A 24505-nucleotide genomic window follows, 5' to 3' on the forward strand; every position below is an offset into this window, starting at 1 on the left:
CTCACGGTGCTTTAATTCTTTACTTTTTTTTACAGAAGTCACTGTACACATTTGGCTTGGTGGCTCTGTGTTCGTCACTAGTTGAGTGACCAATCAGATGGGGGAAGTGTGTTACAGAAACTGGCAACAAGTGTCCAATGGGTGAATAAGGTAAGCCGGACCAACATTGCTGAGTGAGTCACATGTTAATAGAGATATATGGAGATGGCACTCCTACTTTCCATGTCCACTCCTGGAACCTGTCTTCATTTTAGACCTTCAACAAATCCAAAATAGAATCTATGCAAGGGAAAGGCAGATCTTGGGTTTTGGATTATTCAGTGTTGTTATTGGACTCTTAATTGTCCAGCTATGATGTGCCCATGCAGCGATGATCATCTTTCTGAATATAACAGATGTAACAGAGAGAGAACAAACTAAAGAAGATTATAATTCTTTAGTAAGGGCTTGACAGAGCTGCCAAGATGACTCTCATGTTGCCTTTTATTCTCCTTCCTTTCTCTTAAAAAGTCTTCTTAAAATAGGAACAAGGTGACTTACATCCCGCAAGGAAAAAAAAATTTCTAGAAGGCTGAACCTTTAAGACCCCAAAAGACAGAAGACTTGCTCATAAGCCAGGAGGCTTGATGTCTGTTCTCAGGCTAAGCTCTGACATTCTCTAACTGTGTGCCTGTAGGTTAATGAGCTCTTTTCTGGGACACAAAGGTGGTTGGTCCCAGGCTTTCTAACAGTTCTTAAGTTTTAGAATGCCACAAATCCATTTAGCTTCATTCCTTCTGTCCAATGACATCTCTAACTATTTTCATAAGCAATCCAGGTGTCCAGCTAGGTATCGTAGTATCAGTTCTAATTGCAGAATAACTATACTGTGCCCAAAGGTTTCTAAGCTAGGCCCAACAGCTGTCTTAAGTACACAAGTCCAATGAAATTGATGATTTTCTCTTCTAGACTTGCTTGGTTTAGTGTTTCTGTGTCTCACATTCCAGTGGTTTATATCATAGTTCACCCAGACGAAAATATGAGATAAATTCTTCATATCTCTCAGTTTAATCACCTCCCATAACAATTGATTTCAATATACTCCTATTGATTCGGCTTTCATTTGCCTCTGGAATGACTTTGATAGCTCTATTCCTATGACCGCCATCCAGATGCAAGCCAAATCTTTCTCCAGTATGACTAAAATTGCCACATAACAGGTCTTTTGGCTTCCAGGAATATTTTATCCTCCACAGCTCCAACATGTTCCATCTTCCACACACATTCCCAACCATGTCCCTATATTAAGTCTATCAGTTTATCCTTTAGAATGATAGAGACAGGAATTCCTTATCAAGCTTCCAGAACCGTTTCAATAAAAGAGCCACTGTTTTGCTGACCAGACTTGTCTCTTAGCTACTCCCTGTCCACACTCAGACCTCATGGTATATAGCCCCAGTAGGAACACTTCATTCGTCCAAACCACACATTCTGCCTTTACAATACTTGTACTCATTTTGTATTTTAGCTTGGGTTTCTGTATCTCTCAAATGTTCTTTCCGATCCTCTATGCTTAAGCTACAGTTTTCTTCCAGACAATACTTTAGCAGTCAGGGATTATGCCATTTACTCTAATTTCCACACCAGGGCTTTAATACTAAGGCCTTCAAGTTTCTTGAGGGTAGGGTTTATTTGGAGACTCTCATGTTCCCACGATTGCACATTGTTTTGGGCAGTAAGTATTTATTAGATAAGTGAACAGAGACTTTTAGGATATTTTGAATAGTAGATGAGAAGGGAAGATAACGTGAGCATAGAGAGAAAAGCCACAATAATATCAAATAACAGGCATGACGCACTTGCCATGTTAGGCAAGTTTTGGTTAGTTTTGGTTTTGTCAGTACTGGAGATTATACATAATGCTTTCCTCTTTCTAGGCAAGCACTCTGCAACTTGAGTCATGCCCAAGTCCTTCAGCTTTTTTAAAATTTATTTTTATTTTCCCAAGAAAAAGTCTCACAATTTTGCTCAGGCTGGCCTAAGACTATGATCCTTGTACTTCTGTCTCTCAAGTGGCTGGAACCACGAATGTGTACCACCATATTTGGCTTGTCTTTTGAGATAGAGTCTTGCTAACTTATTGCCTAGCTTGGCCTGAAACCACAATCCTTCTGCCCCTGTTTCCTGTATCTATGTACTAATGCACATCTATCTCATTCTGACTTAAATTTATCACTTTTCTTAATCCTTGCCAAAGCCTTTTGTGGTAGGTACTTGTAATATCCCAAATTACACAAATTATAAAACTTAATACTAGAGAAAATAAGAAACTTGCCTGTGGAAATATACTATAACTTTTACCCTGGGAGTTGTATTGATGGAAAGCCTGAATTAACTTAGAACGTGTGTCTTTTACCAATCTCCTCTCCTATGTTTCCCTTGAATGATTGTGCGAATTTATGAACAGAATAATTTCTTCCACATAAGTCTTCCCCTGTAGTTCACTGAAGCTATCATTAAATAGAAAGCCAACCCTTTTGCCTGAGTCTTACAATAATCTTCCAGTGTCTGGAGATTTCTCCGCTATTAGATTCTCGTGTATGTTTGGGAGAAAAAAAATTCCATTTAGGGAGTCCACAACTTTTTCTTTCATGTTCTCTGGTCAATATTTGTTTGCAAAAAAAAAACCCACAAAATCAATGGATGAAAATATTTTTCACAGAAGCAGCACTATATCTCCCTGACTGTGTACCAACTTGATTTGGAAATTGTCTGACTGGGACCAGCTCCTGTTATGTGCTCATATTTGGCCCTCATTTGCCCTGAAGCCAGGAGCAAGCAGACAAAGCTCATCTCTTTTGTGGATGTGTCTGTGAATAATGATTATCTCATTTCTGCCACGCCAAATGGGCCTCTTCATTTCAGCTGCTCATTGAATTCCGCAATAGGATATGTGAGTGACATTTTCTATTTTTCTAGATAATAAGGACAATTAGAATGAGGTAGCAATGAAACTGAGTTAAAAGTTAAATAGAAAGTACTTGAATTTAATTTCACTTCTAGGAAATCTGTTGGATTTTTCTATTTCACTTATAAATGAAGAACATCCTATGTTGAGGAGCTCTGCATACTTTCTAATTCATGGAGAGGAAGGAAACTATTTCAATGCCTGTGGAATAAGCATTGGAATTAGTGGCTGCTGCTCCTAAGTGCCCTACAAAATAAAAAAGCAGCTGGGCGCCAGTGGCTCATGCCTCTCATCTTAGCTACTCCCAAGGCTGAGATCTAAGGATCACAGTTCAAAGCCATCCCTGGCAGAAAAGTCAGTGAGACACTAATCTCCAACTGAGCACCAGAAAACTGGAAGTAGTGCTCTGGCTCAAAGTAACAGAGTACTAGCCTGGAGCACAAACGTTGAGGGACAGAGCCTAAGCCCTGAGTTCAAGCCCCAAGACTCAGACACACAGACATGCACACACACACACACACACACACACACACACACACACACACACCCCTTCTCCTCCCCCCACCCCACATGGCAGAGCTGGATAGGCACCAGGCAGCTCATGCCTGTAATAATAGCTACTTTGGTGGCTGAAAACAGGAAGATTGCAATTCAGGACAAGCCTAGGCCATTAGCTGGACTTACTAGTACACATCTATCATTCTAAGGAACATCAAGGTGCATGGGAGGCAGAGATGGGAAGGATCACAGACCCAGGCCAACCAGGGTAGAAAGGTTCACAAGGATCCATCTCCATGGAAGAAGCTGGGTGTAATGGCCCCCAACTCTCATCTCAGCAAGGACAAGAGGTCTAAAGTATACAGATCCTGTCCCAGGAGCTTGACTGGGCAAGAAGCCAGATGGGATTTTGAAGATAACCACTAAAACTGGGGCTAGAAATATGACACAAGGAGAGGTATGAACACTTGGAAAAACCCTTTGGGCTTTTAGCATAGGATTTTTTAAATGTATATGTAAATTGCCATCATAAAGGTGATGTATAGAGGGGTTCCTGTGACATGGGTCAGATGATGAGTACATTTCTTTTTGGACAGTGTCACCCTTTCTCTTGTGCTCTCTTTAGGATTCTTGTTTTAAGAAGAGCATTTAGGGAAGGAAATTATGTTGTAGGCCCCTGGTAAAGCAAAAGAAACCTACCCACTGTATCCCTAGACTCAGATTTTTGTTACCCAGTCAGTGCAGGATGTCATTAATTCTTGATCAGAAACACATGACATGTCACACATGCAAGTGCAGATGACACTTTCCTTGTCTTCAAGAGTTAACTGTCAAACTGTTGTTTATAGAAGTAAAAAAAAAAAAATCTAAGTTGGAAAGAAAGAGGATACAGGGACTTCAAACAAATGCTGTGGAGGACTTTCCATTCCCAGGTTTACCTCCTGATGACTTCTAGGAAACTGCACTTGAACTTGAGCTTTCTATCTTGGCATGCCTGACTAACTCAGGTACTTACCCATGGTGAGGGGGCGGAGGGGCGCAGAATTAGCTTAGTAGCTCCAGGACTGAAAGATCTCAGTCATCCCTGTGGCCTTGCTGGGTTTCTGTAACACACTGGAACCCAGGAATAGATGTCTTAGGGAAGTGGGAGGGGTGGGCCCTTTGCAAAAGCAGAATTCACTTGTACTGCCTCCCTGCTGAGCAGCAATCAGCGGGGGCTGCTGGTCACAGGTCAGCCAATTATCTCTCATTTGCATAGAAGTCAATCCCAGAAAGCGGCATGGGGGGGCCACTCACCTGTTTTGGCAAATTCACCATGCTCTTTATTGTCTCTGACAGCTTGAAAGGTTGGCAGTAGGCCGCCTACCCCTCTGTGCCTGCTGGGATTGTCTGTGAATGTACATTTCCTATTTTGGGATGTAGGCCACCTGCAGAAGGAGGCCAAGTGTCTGCGTCTGTAGCTGATGTCACCAGAATCAGAAACCGCCACTCAGCTCACTTGTTGACTATCTGCTGCAGCTCTTCCATGACTCTCACCCAGGCATGCAATCAGCAATTCTGTGAGGTTCTTAGGTGGGAGGCTAAGTGAACATCCCTCCTCTTCACAAGAGCAACGCTAAAGGTGTGGTCCTTTCATCTTGTTTTATTTAACTAGTAATGGGAAAAGAACACCAGTTGCTCTCAACAATAACAATGAGAGCTGCTGTTTGCTGAGCATGATCATATACCAGACACTATGCTACACACTGTACAGTTATTATTGTGTTTGATATTTGATATTACTAAAACTTTGGTTGACATTGGCACTCTACTACTTGAGACACTGTTCCACTTCAAGCTTTCCCCCTCCTCTCCTCCACCCCCCCAGTCCTGGGGTTTGAACTCTAGGATTGGGCACTGTCCCTGAGCTTCTTTTGCTTGAGGTGATTGTTCTACCACTTGAACCACAGCACCATTTCTAGCTTTGAGTAGTTTATTAGAGATGAGTCTCATGGATTTTCCTGCCCAGGCTGGCTTTGACCTGCGATGCTGAGATCTCAGCTCCTGAGTAGCTAGGATTACAGGCATGAGCCACTGGTGCCCAGCTCACTTCAAGCATTTCTGCTAATTAGAAACAAGAGTGGACTTTCCAAAATAAAAGAGTGGACTTTCCTGCCCTGATTGCCTTCAAACCACAATCGTCAGATGCCAGCATCTTGAGTGGCTAGGATTACAGGCATGAACCACCAGCACTGGGCTACGTGATTCTTTTAAAGATGAGAATATTGAGGCTCGGAAAGGTTGTGAACTTGGTGAGAACCTAAGTGCAGTGCCTCCTACTGGCCAAATTTTGTTCTAATTCTTTTGGTATTTAACATTTAGTGTCAACAAAGTTGGGGAAGAGGAAAGTGGGAGACACTTATACTATAGTTTTTTCCCCTCCAGAATTCTTTTATTTATTTATAATTATTTTTATTATCTTTAGTGGTACAAAAGGTTTTTTAACATATCGGTTCATGAGTACAAGGTATCTTGATCAGTGCCACCATTTCCCACATTCTTTCCATCTCCCTCCAACTTCTCCCATCTTCATAAGCTTCATGATTCTATTTTTGCATATGTACATTGAGTATTATGATTGTCTATTGAAGTTTTTTTCTTTTTGGTATATCTGTGTCCAAATCTCCATTTGGGTTTGGAAGATTGCTAGTTAGTTTGAGCTAGAACAACAGTGCTCAGCTGCGTCCACTGTGCCAGAGTCTTAATAATGGACAAAGGAAAGGAGAGCACACGTTTTGTCATCAACCATCTCTTTCTACCATTTCTGTTTGGGGTCTTGAATTGGATCCTAGGATATAGTAACCAAATGCACATGTTTCAATGAGACAATAAAACTAAACTTGTTCCTTTAAAGAACCCCCTTTTGGTGAGGGAGCCAGGCTAGAAAGGCTTAACTAAAGAAGTAACATATGGGTTTAAACTCAGACATGGGTAAGGGTTTACAAGGAAGAGGAGATCAGGAAAGGTTGGTCAGTTAAAAGGACCAAGACAGAGGTTGTTCAGTTCTTATTTCTCATGACTTGATGGAGCATTCCATAAGACATTTGTATATCTTTAAATAGATAGGATGCTTATATAGATGGTGATAATTTAGAAATACAAATGTGAAAAAAAGAGTCATGTAGAGAAGTCTCTATTTCTTGTCTTTCAGTGTTCTGGAGTCACGCACGATTTATTTATTTATTTATATTTTGGTGATCTAGCAGGTTTCCAGACATTTAGAAATCTACACACCTGACTCAATCAATACTTTCTCATTTTCCTAAAGGCACACAGATGGCTCACAGTTTTGGGCACCATCTTGCTGGTCCACACACTGACTGCAAGAGACAGGGAAGAATTAAGGTTTTCCCCTACCCATGGCACAGTGTGGATGTTAGTTATACGAAGACTGAGCAAGTTCCCTCTCTTTTCCCCTTGTTGAGGAGACCATCCAGGTGTGTTTGCAATCAGGAGCAGTTCCCTCCCAGTCTCCCTTTCCCTTAGATCCTCCCAGAAACATCAGCTCTACCCTGAGGATAAAGATGGAAAAGGGAGCCCTTGTTTGGGGCCATTTGATATTTAGGAAAGGTTTTGACCCCGTCTGCTCAGTTATTTAGCCACAGCAAGTGTTGCAGGTAGGAGAGCTTTCTGATTACACTTGTCTGGTGGGCCCAGTGGTCCAGGGAAGTGACTGACAGTCCAGTTGAAATCTAATCACTTCATTTCCGACAAGCAGCCATTTAGACAGCATTATCTCTTCTGTTCTGCTTGTCAGAGTCAACAAGGCATCTCAAAGGCTGGTGTAGGTTTTCCTGCTTTTGAAGATCAAAGCATCTGAGTCTTGCTCAAATGAGCTGTACATTTCCTCCCTTTCCTACATAGCAAGGGATAGTTTGTAGTCAGAGTGAGAGGGCCTTTGAATACTGCCACAGGCAGGAAGTAACTTAGTAAGACCATGTGACAGGATTAGCAGCCATGTGTATTGGGCCTAAGAGGATTGTTTTCAAGTACTTATTCATTCATTCTCTCAGGAAACAATTCCTGAAAGCTTGCACAGCATTCTTTCATGTTCCTTGCCAAGGGATATATATGTATGCTCTGTGTATGCTGAGTCCTTAGGATATGAGACATGACAGACAAATGGGACCAGCTCCTTTGACGGAAACAATGGAAACAAAGGATGTGATGGAATTTCTAAGGCACGCCATTCCTTCCTTCCTTCCTGCATGCATGCATTTGCAAATACACATGTATTGGCTACTTTCTGTTGTACCGAATCTGTAAGATCATTGCCCTCCCTAGTCTTATGAAACTCACAAGTTGATAGGAATATTCTCTGGTCCCTTCTAATTCTAGCTATTTCCTTTAGTTAGAGCTCATCTATCCTCAGAGTGTTTTAGGAAGTATTTAGGCCATTTCTCCATTGCACTTCCTGGCTCTTCTAAGCTACAGAATCACCATTTCTTCTGAATGCTACGAACCCATTTTTACCTACAGCCTTCAGGGAGCCCAAAGCTTGAAGCAATGTGAGATGAGAGAGCAGAGAAGGAAAGGTAACAAACCATACTAAAATCTGCCACCAATTTAGTGGGCCGACCAAGGATCTAGAAGGTTACAAGCAGACACCTGGCAGATTCTTCCATTTAGAACCTGTGGAGAAATTGTAGAGAGGCCAGCAAGTTCAGCTTTTTGAGAGGCTTTGAAATTTAGTATCTGAGCACCATTCCAAATGCTGCTAGGTTGCCTTAGCAACAGTTCTTAAACTTTTTATTTAAAATAAAAATGTGTTTTTGAAAAAAAAATACTGTGGTCACATAACTTACAAGTGTTAGTGGGTAGGTATCTCTCTAAATAAATGTACACAAGGTTTCTTGAAGCAGGGGGATTCTGTTTATTACACAGACTATATCTATATTATTTCAGACTTCTTGATAGCCCAAACCTTGTTTCAGAATTTGCACTTAAATAATGAACCAAAGGCTACTTAGTAGGGAATGATGGGGCAAAGATTTAATTCAAGACCAGCCAGGACCAAAAGTTAGAGAGACTCAGTCTCAATCAACAAACCCTTGACGGTGCTCACTTCTGAAAGGCTAGAAAGTTCACAACCCAAAGCAAACCCCAGGCAAAAGTAAAACACTACATGAACTATAAACCTAGAAACAAAATGTTCTGGAGGCATCGTTCTAGGGGTAGAGTTGCCTCTCTAACACGTACAAAGCCCTTAGTTCAAATCCCAGTACCATCAACTAACCAATCATAAAAGTACACAGAAAGAAACTAGAACGTTTGTTATGCCTTGCACCCCCCCAATTGTGTACCTCATTATGATGCCGTGGAAGAGAAAAAGCCTTGTGATTTCTGTCATTTTGCTTTAATCAGGGCTGTGAGCAAGAGCACATATACCATCTGTACAAACTCTCACACAGTGGCTAGAAGAAGCCTGCATTCTTCCATGGCCTGGCTGGCTGGCTGGAGCACGCCATCACATGGGAGTGCATGCAAGTCCCTGTTCTCTCCAACACTTCTTCCCTGACCCATAGAACGACTATACAAATCAAGATTGCTTTAGGGTTACCAGGAGCAATGGTGGCATACACCTGTAATCCTAGCTACTCAGGAGGCTGAGATCTAAGGATCACTCTTTGAAGGCAGCCCAGGCAAGAAAGTCCATGAGACTCTTATCTCCAATTAACAGCCACAAAGCCAGAAATGGAGCTGTGGTTCAAATGATGGAGCAGTAGCCTTGAGCAAAATAGTTCAGGCACAGCACCCAGACCCTGTATTCAAGCCCAAGACTGGTACGTACACACATATACACATACACACACACACACACACACACACACTCACACAATTGCACCAGGTTGCTTTTGTATATATAACCCAAGCTTTAGAAGGTCCACTTTCCACCTACCTAAAGTCGGTCTACTTCTTCTCCTTGTGCCTAGTCATTCATAGTACGCACAACAACGTGTGAGTGTTATGTATGTTTTATATCTTGTTTGACTTTTGCAGGATCCATTTCTCCCATGAGAGTGGGTCCCATGAGATTCAAGGGCCATGGACTTCCCTGAGTCCCGCTGGGTCCTGAGAATCTATGTCATTCATGCTGGTAGGAGCTCTGTGAATACTTTGTGACCAAATAAAAAAGCAAAAGCATAGTTACTCAATGTTTTCTTTCTGAATCCATAGGAATAGAATGGTTGAGGTAGCAGCCTTAGAAACAACTGCAAGTAGAGGAATGGAGTCTAAGCCTCTCCAAATCTTGGGTTAAATCATTAGCTCTGTTGGTCTGTCTGTCTCTGAGTGTCTCCTGGGCCATCACTCAGAGTTTAGTGGCAACAGTTCTGGGAACTTCCTACTCTCTGGAAACCAACAGTTCCATAATGGTTTTCCTGTGTGGGTATCTGCACATTAACACGGCCTTTTGGGCCTGCTTCGACTTGCCTGACCCATCTCCCAGCAGGAAAGACTGTGCATCTGTAATACTCTGGAAAATTAGGGCTGACATGTAGCTTGGTCCTCAAAGTATTTTCACTCAAGCAAACACAGAGAATAATAGCCATGCACTTAGATGCTTGAGTAGGTACCAAGCAGATGAATGTTCCTATAAGCCTTGTTTATAAAGCCTGTTAGTATGAATTTTTGAGATAGCACTTATTCCACTTTATTCTTGACAAATGGTGTTTGTAGCCATTGAGATGTTTTATTTCAATTATGTGCTGGCATCGTAAGGAGAAGCTTTCTGACAATGGTGAGGCACAAGCCATTTCTATTGTGTTTCTATCACCATTCCCCCTGCTAAACTCAACTGGACAGTTCATTAAAATGAAAAATTAACAGCACATGCTTTGGGGAGAATGATGATGGAACATGACAGCTTGTGCAGGCCTTTGCATTCAGAGAAGCAGACAGATGACAAACATATTGGTTTTCAGAAGAAATGGCACTGGGCCATCCGCTCTGTACTGGTGGTACATGTGTTCATCAACTTGTGTGTTCATCCCTGGGCTGAGGTGCTGGGGTAGGGTGCGGGGAAAATATGGGAAAATGTGACTGCTACCCTCTGAGAACATACCATCTATCTATTTGAGGAGGCTGAAGAGAATTCAGTTGTCAATTGAGAGTAGCTGAGTGATTATACAAATGCCTTATGTTCCTGGCTGTATGTTTAGCAGTCATTCAGTGAGGAAATTAAAAGAATATTTCTCAGACCTTGAAAAACAGCAAGATGTTGATTAGTAAGATATGTTCTAAAAATAACAACTGCTAACTGGCGTCTGATACTGTTTGGGGAGATAATAATGAAAATATTGGAGAATTAGTGATGATTCATTTGTATTCCAAGTTGTTTTTAATTATCACATATTAAGTGTTTTATATGTAAACGAGGTGAAGTTTTATTGTGATATTCCTGCCAGTAACTATAATGTACTCTGATCCAATTCACAACTTGTTACTTTTGCTTATTCTTTTTATTTTTCTTGCCAGTCCTAGGGCTTGAGCACTGTCTCTGGCTTCTTTTTGCTCAAGGCTAGCACTCTGCCACTTGAGCCACAGTGCCACTTCTAGCCACTTTCTATACATGTGGTGCTGGGGAATTGAACCCAGGGCTTCATGTATACGAGGCAAGCAATCTTGCCACTAGGTCATAGTCCCAGCCCTACTTTTGCTTATTCTACTCTCATCCCAATAGACTCTTTTCCAGCCCTAAATTGGTTTCATTGTATCTCTTTCACATGGTATGCACTGATGTTTTTTAAACACCATACTTTTTAAAGGCATGGCCTTTTGATATGTGAGTTGTATCTTAATTAAACTGCAGTCATATTAAAGTACACTCTAAATTGTCCACAGTGAAATGATAAGTGCATTTTATGATATATTCAGAGAATCAGGCTTAGTTGAAACAGAGAGAACGGACCAAGCAAGACTAAGTTTATCCAAGGACTTCTCCTGCTGCAATAAAGGCGGGAGTGATTATCTGTTCTACAGATGATGGAAATGAGCAAACTGATCAGTTTGTGCCTTGTCTAAGAAGCCACAGATGAGGTAAATATTGGATTTGGGCCCTATCCCTTCCATTTGCTGTCCCAGTACTTCCCACTCCATCAAACTGGGTTCCAGAAAAGATAAAGACTGAGTGGCAAACAGCAGTTACAGAGTGTTTCCAAGTTTTCTATCTGCCCTTACCTGTGCTTGCTCATCTCTGTGAGGTAGATGTATGGCCACCTGCCCAGGTACAGTGTATCTCAGGAGACACAGGGATGGAGAGAAAGGAGACCCTATATCCTTTCCCAATCTGCATAAAGAAAACTGCATTTTCATTTCCAGGCATTGAGAGTTTCCTGTGTGCCACCTCCCTCCATTTATTTAAACTTTTCCATGCATCTTATTTCTCCAATGCCAGAGGAATGTTTAAGTGAAATCCTAGAGATGTGGGACCCACCGATATTTAGAGAAAAGGCTTAGAAGTGGACACCTCATCTGTTAACAACTAGGGAAACATTTTTTGTTTTCTCCTTTGCAGGGGAAACTACTCATTTCTATTATAAAGCCTATGTCTAGATTAAAGCCATTTAAAATCCTTATCTCCCCTGAGATTTGTGAGAAGGCTTTTGATGTCATTCTCAGCTTACCAGTGTAAATCATGGTTTACCTTCTCATCCTGCTGGACAGGATGGGAATCTGACTCAGGATTTGTAAATACTGCTGTATTTCATTTACTTTCACGGGGACATTTTTTCCCCCCCAGCAGACAGTGGAATAGAGGAGTCTCTGGAAACAGCACAGGAGTCAGGATGCATTAACCTAAGCAGTGAGATCCAAACAAAAGCTCTGTTTGCAATCCCACCAGAGCCCAGGCGCACCACAGGCTCCGCTGTCAGGCTATATTCAGTAAGCACAAATAAAATTAGATCTTCTGGAGTGAAAAGGAATTGGGATTCAGCAAATGAAAGTCTCGAGGAAAGGGATTCCTTTTTCTCCATTTGTTCGCAGGTTTGTTAGCTTAAAGGAAATGAATGTCAATTACAAGTGATTATTGTTATTATTATGAGACAATCAATGCTTCCTGAAATATATCCTGATGATGATGTAGGACCTTTTGTTTTCTTTCTTCAGGAAAGGTGTTGGCAATGCAGCCTGACTCAGGACCGGCCATGCATGGGTTCTAGACTTTATATATGTCACTCACCAAGCAAATGACTGATGTGTGTGTGTGTGTGTGTGTGTGTGTGTGTGTGTGTGTGTGTGTTCTGTTCATTGGTCCAATGTGATTCACATGGGGGAGTGATTTTCGTAATTATCCAGTAATCAATGCTTATTCCAAAAGAAGCTTCACTTCTGAGGTACCCAGACCAATGTCAGTCACATGGAAAAGATCCAGGAGCAGGAGCCAGGATCATGGCAATCTATGATTTCCTGTACCTGGGTGTATCTGAGTTTCAGCCTATGTAGCAAGGAGTCACGTTGAATGAGGAGATGCAGATCACAGCTGAGATTCTGCAGCATCCGAGTGGAGCTATCTTAACTCTGGAAGGTGAAAAAGTGCCAGCCCATGCACAGAAATCTGCTCGCCCATGCAGTGGTCACCATGTAGTTGTACGCTCCTCTTTGTAGAAGGATCATAGAGATGAATTGTCCTAGAGAAAGCAGAAACAGTGCCGCACGGCAGGGGGAGGCAGCAGTGGGTTGTAGAAAGAGTGAGGAGTTGACTCGCATTGGAATTCCACATCGGCTTCTGACTGTGTGACTTTGAACAGAATGCGTGCGCTCTGGGGCACCCACATTTCCCTCTTGTGTAAAAAGCAAGAGCAACATAAAATCAGCCTTCTCTACTTGCAGGGCTGACAAAGGACTTGCATTATTTTACATGGAAACATTGGATTTATCTTCCTCCTTCCCCAAAGCAATATAGCACAGATACACCAGGGCCCACAGCAGTGTCTCCACTCTGTTCATCGTGTTAGATTCTTGGTAAGCTAGCTTCATGACTTCAGCAATGAGAGTTCACTCCATAGAGCTTCAGCGTTCTCATCTTTCAACTGGATATATTGGTTCTGAATCAGAGCTATCACAAACTACCACAGGCATAGTTCTTCGTGCACACTAAGAACGTTATTATCTTAGGAGTTGGACATTAGAAGTTCACAGTGGGTCCTCAGGAAGAAAGTAAAGTTGCTGAGAAGGTGGTGACCTTCTACAGAGACTAGGAGAGAATTCATTTTCTCGCTTTTTTTCCCCCCTCATGGCCTCTTCTGTCATCATCCCAATCTCCTCGCTTTTCTCTTCTAAGGACACGGGATCAGGTGACGTTATCCAGGATTATCTCTATTTCTCGACTCTTTTTTGAACTCTATGGGCAAATTTCTTTTTGCCGTTATAAGGTAATATACTCAGAGATTCTGAGACCCCATTTGTAGACAACTTTTGAGGAGTTATTATTTCCACAGTGAGAAGACAAATTGTACCACTTCCTGGGACTGTTACAGAAATCAAATGAGTTTACTGCACGTAAAGCAGCTAGGGGAGTTGGCTAGCACATACTAATAACTTGATAAATGTTCATTGTCACCTTGAGGAGAGAGTCGGATGACTAGAACTGTGAACTGTGGCAGGATGGTATCTCTGTTCTACAGGGCCTGGAGGCTTCCACTCACTTTGATTCTTGAAGGAAGCTGGTTCACAGAGAACAGATTTGTCTGAATAAAGTATCCCTAGCAGGGTTGGCTTAGCAAGAGTCACGGCTTTTATTGAACCTAAGATTGCTTATGTGTAACTGGAGGAATTGTGTGGGGGTGCTCACCTCTGGGAATTTTACTTCTATTAAGAAAATATCTAAAAAAAAAAAGAAAATATCTATGAGCTCTGATAATTCTGATCTAATAATAACTGATAGTAATAATCTCAGAAGGCTCCTATTTGAAGTCAGTCTGTTCACAGATCAAGATATGAATAAGAAAATATGGGAAGTGGAATGAGTTTAGTCATGTGTCAAAACCTCATAGGATACCTTCTGCATATTATTTATTTCCCTTACTTTGCGAGGGGAGGATGTAAAGGAAGGTTGGATAATGTGCCTGTGGGCAATTAACACAGTGGTAAGTAACCCTAGCAGGAGGAAATTGAATGCAAACTTCAACTCCAAAATGCATCTTCTTGTATTTCATGGTGGGACCTGCTTTGGTTCAAGCTCTCAGGCTTTCTCTGTCATGTGACTTTAAGGTATAGTAGATTGTCATCATGGGCTTCAGGCAGCTCCCTTGAAGGCCTTCCTTTCTCTCTCTCTCTAGTAGATCACAAGGTCATAGTGAGTTTTATGATGGTGCTTTCTTTTCCATCCAAAGATTTTCCATAAGTATCTTCATCTGTTTTGCCATCTTCTTTCCACTCTTTGTTTTCCTATCTCAGTTTTCTTAGTTTCCTAGATGTTCCAGGCAGAGTCAGGTAATGGATGGTACAAAACCAATTGAGACTTAAGCAAATGAGATTAAACTTATTAAACTCAAAGTTAATAATTTTCCATTGAGAGTAGACACCAAGGACCTGGGATACCCCCTCAGTTACCATACCTCTGGAGCACCTCTGGAGTGGTAATGGTGGTGTCTGTGTTTTGAATTATAGAAGAAGTGGCATGAGGTCTCTGTGGGGAGAATATATCAAGTTCCTGGAATTATCAGGAGGCACAAGAGATGCAGAATGAGAGGAAGTACTATGTTGAGCAGTGATTTATGGCCCTAATGAGGTGGTCTGCATTTCTATTGGGACTCAGAAGTTGCCTCCATCAGAACATTGGAATGCATGAGTTCTGGTGTTTGCACACAATCAATCTCTCTCATTGAGAATTGCAATCCTCAAGGATTGTATATGGCAAGTGCCATATCAGATGCAATGTCTACAGGATCCCGAACATTTCTAAAGTCATGCCTTTGAATAAAGTTAGTTGTCATTTTTTCTGATGATCACAATGAAAGAAGCTATGGGGAAAGTCAAGTGATTCTGGGAGCAGCGGAAAAATGACAAAATGGTTATTAAAGAGATTGCATGAAGCCAGGTGCTGGTGTCTCATGCCTGTAATCCTAGCTATTTAGCAGGCTGAGAAGATATGAGGATTATGGTTCAAAGCCAGCACAGGCAGAAAAGCCCTGTGAGACTTTTATCTCTAATTAACCATTCAAAAACTGGAAGTGGCACTGTGGCTCAAGTGGTAGAGCTCTAGCCTTGAGCACAAAGAGGCTCAGAAACAGTACCCCAGGCCCTGAGTTCAAGCACTGCAACTGACCAAAAGCAAAGCAAACAAACAAAAAGAGGTCACATGAGTCTAAGTTGTTAAAAATGAAACTTCTAAGTGAGATTGGAGTGTCAGAGTTGTAGTGATTATTTGATCTTGACTGAATTCTTTCACCTTTTAGAACTTGTAGTTTCTTCACTTATGAAAATAACATCTGTCAACCCAACAGGCTTTGTGCACATGAATGAAAGTAGCATATTGAGTGCTTAGCATAATATTAGGCATGGACAAGTACCTGGTAATTGTAAACATCCACCATTCACTGTCTCCTCCTGGACAAGAAGTGTGGAGCAAATAGAGAAGTGGAACTGGAACTGATTTGAGAGCCATTGACTTCATTGTAGAAATTGTCTTTTCCGGGGAAGTGTTTTCATCTCTGGGGACAGGAATTCTGGCTGCAGCTGGACTTCCATGTTATGGCCTTCCCTTTCACTAGACTCTCTGAAAACTAAACAAAATGTCAGACTGCCCTCAGCACAATCAGGGTAATGCTCATTCTTGTTGGCTGACTGCTTTGTAAAAACTAGCCACTGTGCATGAAAGCCCTTTCTAAATTGTGAAGTACTACATATGGCAAATTATTATTTCAATTGTTCCACTGTAGGCATTCCATAAACAATGTGGAGAATTAAGAACAGATACTGTGGATATTCCAGAAGCATTGCAGCATTCTAGGTGTGTAGCTTTAGAATACCCATGGGCAAAGTGGGTCACACTGTCCTCTGATGTGAATCAAGTAGCTGCCATGAAAAGCTTGTTTCTAGCAAGGGAGGGGCTGTGAGTGACGTGTTTCATCATGGTTAATTACAGCATTTGGGTACCAGCTACTCAAGTTTCAAAAGGGCCAAATGTCTGCTGAATCTCACCTCCCTCATTTGTAACATAAAGGCAATGATGCCTCTCCTTACTAAGAGGTTCTAGAGAATGGAGAAGATGATGATCACAAAATCCAGGGTGTGTGGCATAGGATAGAGGACAAGGAAGAGTCTGAATTCAGATGCGTAGCTGCTCTGATGGACCAGATTTCTCTCTTTCCCCTTAAGCCTCTCAGAGAAACATTAACGAGGCTTAGATCCTTCCATATCAGATGGGTTTCCTGGAGACCTAAAGGATGCTGTCCCCCAAATTCTGCAGCTTCACACACATCACCTCACTGACTCTGCTGGCCTTCACAATTCCAGGGTCCTTTCCCACTGATTCTAGTGCTACCTCCTGATGAAATCAGGAGATATGCGGGAGAGGATATGTGGAACAGGATGCTACCTATCAAAGCTATTATGATTCGCCTGAACTTATGGGCATGTCTTTCATGTGAGGACGGGCATACCCAAACTCTGAAGACCCTCCATGAACATCCAGCTTTGTCTGGTCAGTTCAGAAATGGCCATATCCATGATGCTTGAATGCAACCTTGACTCCACTGTCATGAAATTTTAAGGGCCAAGACTTGAGTACATGTGATAATAACAGGTAGTATTTATTTAGCATTTACTATATGGTACACTCAGTGTTTACTGTGTTGCAAGAATTAGCTCCTTCCATCCTCACATCAACCATAAGAGAAACTTTCTAATCCTATTACTCACATTTTTTGATTGAGGCTGTGTGATGAAGAAGAGCAGAGGGAGGCTATGAGCCCAGGTGTCTTGGCTGAAGAAGTTGCTGTGGGCTGGTAGGGAGCCAATGCCCAGAGGAATAAATGACAGAGAGGAACCCAGCACCGGGGCAATGGGTTACTCTCTCCAGAGTAACTCAGTCTGCAGTGTTCCCTCTTTCCTATCTATATTCATGTCCTAGGGTTGCCATAGTAACGTAGTACCACACACAGTTATGACTTACATGTCAGAAATTTGTTGTCTCACAATCTGGAGATTCAAAAATTCCAAATCAAGGTGTTGTGCAGAGTCAGTTTCTTTATATTCCAGTGAAGAAAGATATGTTTTGTGCCTTTCTCCTTCCTTCTATCATCCTGGCACTTTTCCTTGAGTTTGTAACTGATCTTCACTTGTGTCCACATTTGTATTTTTCTAAGGACATTGGTCATATGACCTTAAAGCCTATTGGAATGACTTGGTCTTGGCTATTTGCAAAGGCCCTACATTCAATAAGGAAACAGTGAGTCGAACCTCTACATCTTAGGGGAAGTACGATTCATCTGTAGTGCCATCCATGTTCATTTATTGGGTCATCCCTCTGGGTCTGAATGTATACACATGTGTATATATATATATACACACACATATGTGTATATAAGTATATATATATGTATATATATATGTATATACACACTTCAACAGCTATTCATTGAATGATTTAAATGATCTGTACTCAACTACCCACTGGAGACCAAACGTCTCTCATTCCCATCTTCATGGAGCTGAGGATGCACTCAGAGAGAATTTCTGATTGTGAGCTAGCCTTTCATGGGTCATTCCGGATGGACGTCAAGAGGTGAATAGCACCTCATTGTTCTGAGTACATCTAAAGAGAGACTAGCCAAAAGACAAATATCAATATTTGATTGACTTTATTTGCATGCTCAGAGTTGCGACTCATCTAGAGCTTGGCAGAGTGGTTTGATGTCTCAACATCTGTATGTATTTTGTTTTGCGCTCTCTCTCTCTCTCTCTGGATTACGGGTTGGGTTGTATCACAGACCTCTCAGACCAGGCCCTATAAGTAGGGTGTTTTTAACTAGGGGCTAACACTTATTAGATGGAAGAGCGATTAGCTCTTGCTCTGCTTAATTAAGCTTTACTTAATGGGCAAACGTTTCCTTTAGCAGCCTTTCTGTCACTTCATCAGTTATTTAAGGCAGTTCATTTCACAGCAGGGGCAAAAAGGGAGAGAAAAGGAAAGAAAAAAAAAACCCCGACTCCTCATTTGCTCAAACTCAATTGGTCTGAGGGAAAGCGTGGCTGTCTAGAAGTTGCCTAATTGCTGCCACGATCCTGAGCGTAGTCTCTATTTAGTCCCAACCTTCTTATTGAAACGCTAATCAGGCTTAGGTCTCACCTCTTGATGAATGATTTTGTAAAATCTTGATATTCCTCATTTTAGCTAGGAATGCCTGCGTGCAAGTATAATGTCGCCAAGACTGAATGGGAAGATAACTAATGCCCTTAATTTTGTAAAGAGGTCTGTGATTTGGCGCATACAGTACAGATCAGGGGGAAATCAGAAAGAAATTAATTTCCTCCTTTGCATAAGTACTACCTCTGTCATATCATAAACCACTTTTCTTTCTTTGGCTGTTTTTGCTGGAGCTTTTGAGAGCACTTGGCATGTAGATGTGGGTTTATTTCCTGTACTCAGGGTCAAATTTAGGTGATGCCATTTTATCTAATGTCAGAACTTTGGGGAACTTAAAGTTCTCTGACTCTTGGCTTCACTTGTCAAGTTATGAATAATTTTCCCTACCTCACAAGATGACAAGGATTAAATGTCATCCATGCTTCTTGCTCAAGGACTAACATTGTTGGTGTACTATGCAATGCTATTTCTTTTCCCCTCTGCTTCCTGTGACCACTTCCATCAACTGTTGGAGGGGGGACCTAGGTGTCTGATTGTCCCCAAAGCAGTCATCAAGCAATCCTAAATCTGAGCCAACTGCACTTTGATCCTTCTAAGGGTGTAGCACATTTCAGTGGAATCTGGCTAACCTAAACCGACATCTATTTAGACTATATAGTACCAAAATGAAGGACATTTGCCTTTTTTTTTTTTTCAAGGTTACCTGCCTTGCTTCTGGCTTTTCATCATTGCAGGTCACTACATAGGTATGAAGCTAAGCATTTTCTTTACTTATATGTTGGCCAAAAAATAAAAGTTTATCATTGTTATGATTTTTGAACACTTTGTTATTTGCACATGTGTGTATTTTGCCAATGCTGTACATTCTCTTCCTTATCCCTTCCTTTTTCCTTGAGTAGTCAACCCCTGTGTTTTTAGAGCCCTGGATTCCTAAGTCTGCTTATTCCTGGGTGTTTGATTATTTTGTCCATCTGTATGGGTTGCTGGCTTGTACCTTGGACATCTGGTTCATTTGTATAATTGAGGATTTATTTAGATTTCCTTATGATTTTGTTTCTTTAAGTAATTGTACAAAAAGGAGTTACAATTGAACATGTCAGATTATGAGTACAATGCATCTTGATCAACCAACCCCAGTTCAATTTTCACACATTATATATACATTGATTTTTATGATTGTACCCTCTTGCCTTTCTTCTCTTCATTTGTCCTTCATTTGTCCATCCCCTCTTAGTATACCTAGTTTGGTTGAATTTCTTCAGAGACTGCCCTCTAAGTGCCATCAGTGTATCTTCTCCATTGTGTTTAGACTTACCTATTGCTTCGGGATGCCTCTTGGGCCCCAAAGCTTCTCATGCCATAATGGCATTGTCTTGTGACATTGTCCTGCTGTTGCTTCTGTTTAACACAAAACCAGAAATCCAGTCTAAACTTTTGTCATGTTTGGCAGAACGCATTTCTCTTACTTTTTGGTATGTGTGAGCAAACATCTAAGGAAAGATCTTGAAGGTGCCCATTAATCCTGCATTGTACATGCTTCTCATATCAATGACTCTGACTCTGGGATTTGAGTAGTAATTATTTTCTGAAAACCGGTGCCAACTCAGAGGATGAAAGACAACATTAGCTATAATTCCGCAATCAATTAGCACTATAGGTAATCCTTTCATCCTTAGGCCTTTTACATTGTAGGTCACCTGTCAATGTGGAAGGGCCTGTTCTGTTTTCTCTAGGGAAAGATGAGATTTTATCCTGGATTTCTCTGACCTCTGTTACATGATGTGAAAAGTTCCTAAACTGTCAACATTTCTTTGAATGTGATCTCCTCTGCTCAGTCTAGCTACTTCTACTACAAAGAATATTCACAGTTCACAGAAATTAGAGCTGGAAAGAAAGTGATTCTGAAATTTACAATAAGAGCAACTTAAAGCTTGGAATTTGACTTACCTTAGCTAGATGTGTTGAAATATTTGATAATCCCATCATTGAGAAGTCTGGAGAATTATCATGAGTTCAAAGCCAGCTTGGGTTACATTTACTTAGGTAACTTTATTATTTTGACAAACTGGCCTGCAGAGAGAATATAGAACTCCAGTTCAGTTTGCATTTCTTATAGACAACAAATAATTATTTGCATGTAAATTATCAAAATTGTATGGGACATACTTGAAAAAAAGACAACAAATAACTGTATCTACTTATGTGAAATTCAAATGAAATCAGAGATCAGAGTTCTGTATAAATATGTGTTAGTAGCTCACCCATCATTAGAGTTAAACCTATCATTATGCCATAGGTATGCCAGAGTTTGAGCCATTCTCCAGGATTTTCAATTCCCCAACCACTATTTTTTTTTGCTAAATACTTGTAATTAAGGAGTTTTTCTATCTCAACAGAACATATTTTTGCAAACGTATAATTATTGCTAGAAATCTCATTCATCCTAGCAGAGCAAAAGTTGACTAAATATGAGCTTCAACACCAGAGAAATTAGACATGTGAAGACAGCTATAACAAGAGGATGTGACATAGCGTTTTTTGAAGTAGAGACACCGTAGACCTGTCTGGAGAAATGAGTATCCTAATGATGCCAGATCTCTAAAAGTACTGCAGGGTTTTGTTTGTGTAGGACACTGGAAAAGTAACAAGTGGAAATGAAGGGAAGATAACAAAATCTATGTGAAGGATAAGGAAAAGCTATTGACTCTGAGGTTATCTGTCTAATTAGTATAACAATATCCAAGTTGTCTCTATATCAGCTTTCCATTCTCCATGCTTACAAAGGAGCTGATTCAAAAATTATTAAGCCAGTTACAAATGATCCTGATCTATCATCTGTCCTGTAATCTGAATTTCTCCTCATCATGCTTTCCTTGTTTCTTCTGTGCCTCACTGGAGAAAAACAATTCATATCTTTTTTTCTATCAACATGATTATTATTCTTCACAGGAAAAATAAAAGAATCCCATCTTTCTTCATCTGTCTACTCAGAGTTCAATGTTAGTGCCAAGTTTTTGATTTGCAATTATTTGAAGGAGCTGCCACTTATGTTCCACAAAATGTCTATGACTATTTTTTCTGTCTCCAGGAGCACTTCCTCTGGCTTTGGGTTTAAAACATTGTCAGGGTTTTCTGTTGAATTTTCTCAAAGTGACATCTTCCATCCTTCTTCGTGTCAAGAAGCCAATACTCTATTCCTTTTATGGTAATTTTCCAATTAGGATCTTGTGTACCACTTAAACATTTCTTTTTTCTGCAGCAGGAACATTTTATTTCAATATTTTTCCATCAACATCATTTTATCGTCTCACTCAACATGATGTCTACCTTACTGCCTTGTTATATGTATCTACTGTTTGCTATAGGTAACAGGTTCCACAGCTGATCTTTACAACATATTTAGTCTTTGAAAAACTTAAACTTATTCATACATTAATGAGTCCCTATTCTACCTCCAACCAGGCTTTCTGGTTGACTTTGGAGATTTGAGATACCTTCTCTAAGTGGAATCATGTACTATTTGTCTTTATCTGACTGGCTTATTTTACTCTCCATCTTATTCTTCACATGTGTCACAGTGGTTGAATATTCTCCAGGAAGATTTTCACGGATACCTGAGTACTAAGGGCCAGGCATGTGGTGAAGGTTGTTATGTGAGCTGAGGAAATACTGACCTAAAGAAAGGACTTTTAATTATATACCAATAGAGGACTCAGTTTATGTTGTGAAGCATAAAATGGGATCAAGCCACATTCAGGCACAGAGACTCCTGCAAAGTAGGGTAAGGGAAAGTGGGTAATTCCTCTGTGTGTGTGTGTGTGTGTGTGTGTGTGTGTGTGTGTGTCTGTGTGTGTGTGTGTGTGTGTAGTGGTAACATCTGTAAAGCTTACAGACACTTAAGATCCTAGAGTACTTGTTCTGGGTCATTCCAAAGAATGTTTATTTTGAGCCATGCACAGTCCCAACAGTTTCAGGTAGGAAGCAGCATCATTTTCTGTGTCTCTCCTATGTCCACGTAGAAGTAGATCCCTTAGCAGAAGGTAAAAACGCAAGAGTCCAACTTAAGGAAGAATAAAACTGGTATGCCTTGAATACAGTCTCAGAGCTCTTAGTACTCAAACTGAGCTTCTCAGCAGAGTGGCAGTCACAATGAGGGCCCTGCAGTGGGTTTCCAAGGAAACAAGGCGTGAACTTGTGATATGGAAAACAGGGACGTATGGGAGGGGCGGGGGGGGGCGGTCTTCCACTTCTACCTTACAACATTGCCTCTATATTCTTGCAGATTTATTTCCGGCTTCCTTTCTTTGTGACATGGCCATGCCACTTTGAAGATTACTTGACCTCTCTGAATGTTTACATGAGTTCCTCATTTTCTGTCTGTCTTTCTTTTATTTCTTTTTCCTTTCTTCCTTCCCTCCCTCCCTCCCTCTCTCCCTCCCTCCCTCCCTCTCTCTCTCTCTCCCTTCCTTTCTTTCCTCCTTTCTTTCTTCCTTTCTTTCTTTCTTTCTTTTTTTTGCCAGTCCTAGGGCTTGGACTCAGGGCCTGAGCACTGTCCCTGGCTTCTTTTTGCTCAAGGCTAGCACTCTGCCACTTGAGCCACAGCGCCACTTCTGGCCACTTTCTGTATAAGTGGTGCTGGGGAATCGAACCCTGGGCCTCATATATATGAGGCAGGCACTCTTGCCACTAGGCCATATTCCCAGCCCTCTTTCTTTCTTTCTTTCTTCTTTCTTTCTTTCTTTCTTTCTTCTTTCTTTCTTTCTTTCTTTCTTTCTTTTCTTCTCTTTTCTTTTCTTTCCTGCTGCTCCTGGGGCAGCAGGAACTGGGCACTGTCCCTGAGCCTCTTAACTCAAGGCTAGCACTCTGCACTTGAGCCACAGCACCCACTTCCATCTTATTGGTGAGAAGAGTCTCAGGCACTTTCCCACCCAGGCTGGCTTCACACCATGATCCTTGGAGCAGCACAGCTTCCTGAGTAGGATTACAGGCATGAGTCACTGGCACCCAGCTGGGTTCCTCATTGTAATCAATTGACTTGCTCTGGAGCAGTTATTTTTCTCTCTGTGAAAGTATATTTGTTTAAAACAACTCTCTTATAAGAACCCAGTCCCTCTTTCCTTTACTAATGCTATGTGAGTTAGATTAGGATGGTGAGAGCTAAATCCTTGACACATCTTAAAGTCTACAGAAATGGAAGAGATGGAAGATGCCAGCTCTCTTCTGGGCTGGGAATGTTAGCTCAGTGGTAGGATGTGGAGTTTGCAGAAAACCCGAGCCTGGGATTCAGAAGCAGGTATAGTCGGAATCAGACCAAGTCATGTATCTGTGGTTTCCTGGGCGGCCATCCTAGAGATCCAAGCATACACATTTCTATCATGGACACCTTGCCAGGAAGACAGCAAGTCCTTGTTGGCTGGTAGTAACTTTGTTTTATTGATTAAAAAAAATCAAACCTTACTCCTAGTTGATTGGGGGGGCAGCTCTGATTCAAAGGGGCTTTCTCTTAGAGAAGAATGCCAAAGAGCATTTTCTACTCAAGCAGTGGTGCATGGAAGGTGAATTTAGCCTTCTAGCAAATCTCTTAAGAAAAAAATGCAATTGTTCTATATAAGTTGCACAATTTTTTGAGAGTATTGGCAAAACACATTCCTGTCTTTTCCATAGATTTGCCTAGAGAGACGTGATGCTTCTTAACACTGTGTAACTCTCCT

The 24505-nt window shown here is 41.2% G+C and overlaps 1 protein-coding gene across 3 annotated transcripts in view; it reads left to right on the forward strand.

Annotated features, from left to right (window-relative positions):
• Cdh11 (cadherin 11) overlaps positions 1-24505 on the forward strand; it is a 134465-nt gene that overhangs the window by 58693 nt on the left and 51267 nt on the right. Inside the window, exons 2-3 of one of the 3 annotated variants that reach the window (XM_048355434.1) lie at positions 36-150; positions 2702-2932. The gene's annotated coding sequence lies outside the window, so the exon portion shown is untranslated. Of the gene's footprint in view, positions 1-35; positions 151-2701; positions 2933-16799; positions 17877-24505 lie in introns of those variants that run through there. The other 2 variants (XM_048355433.1, XM_048355435.1) reach the window with 2 other exon arrangements.

This window comes from Perognathus longimembris, chromosome 10 (assembly GCF_023159225.1).
Source record: "Perognathus longimembris pacificus isolate PPM17 chromosome 10, ASM2315922v1, whole genome shotgun sequence".
In the NCBI taxonomy this organism is placed as follows: Eukaryota; Metazoa; Chordata; class Mammalia; order Rodentia; family Heteromyidae; genus Perognathus; species Perognathus longimembris.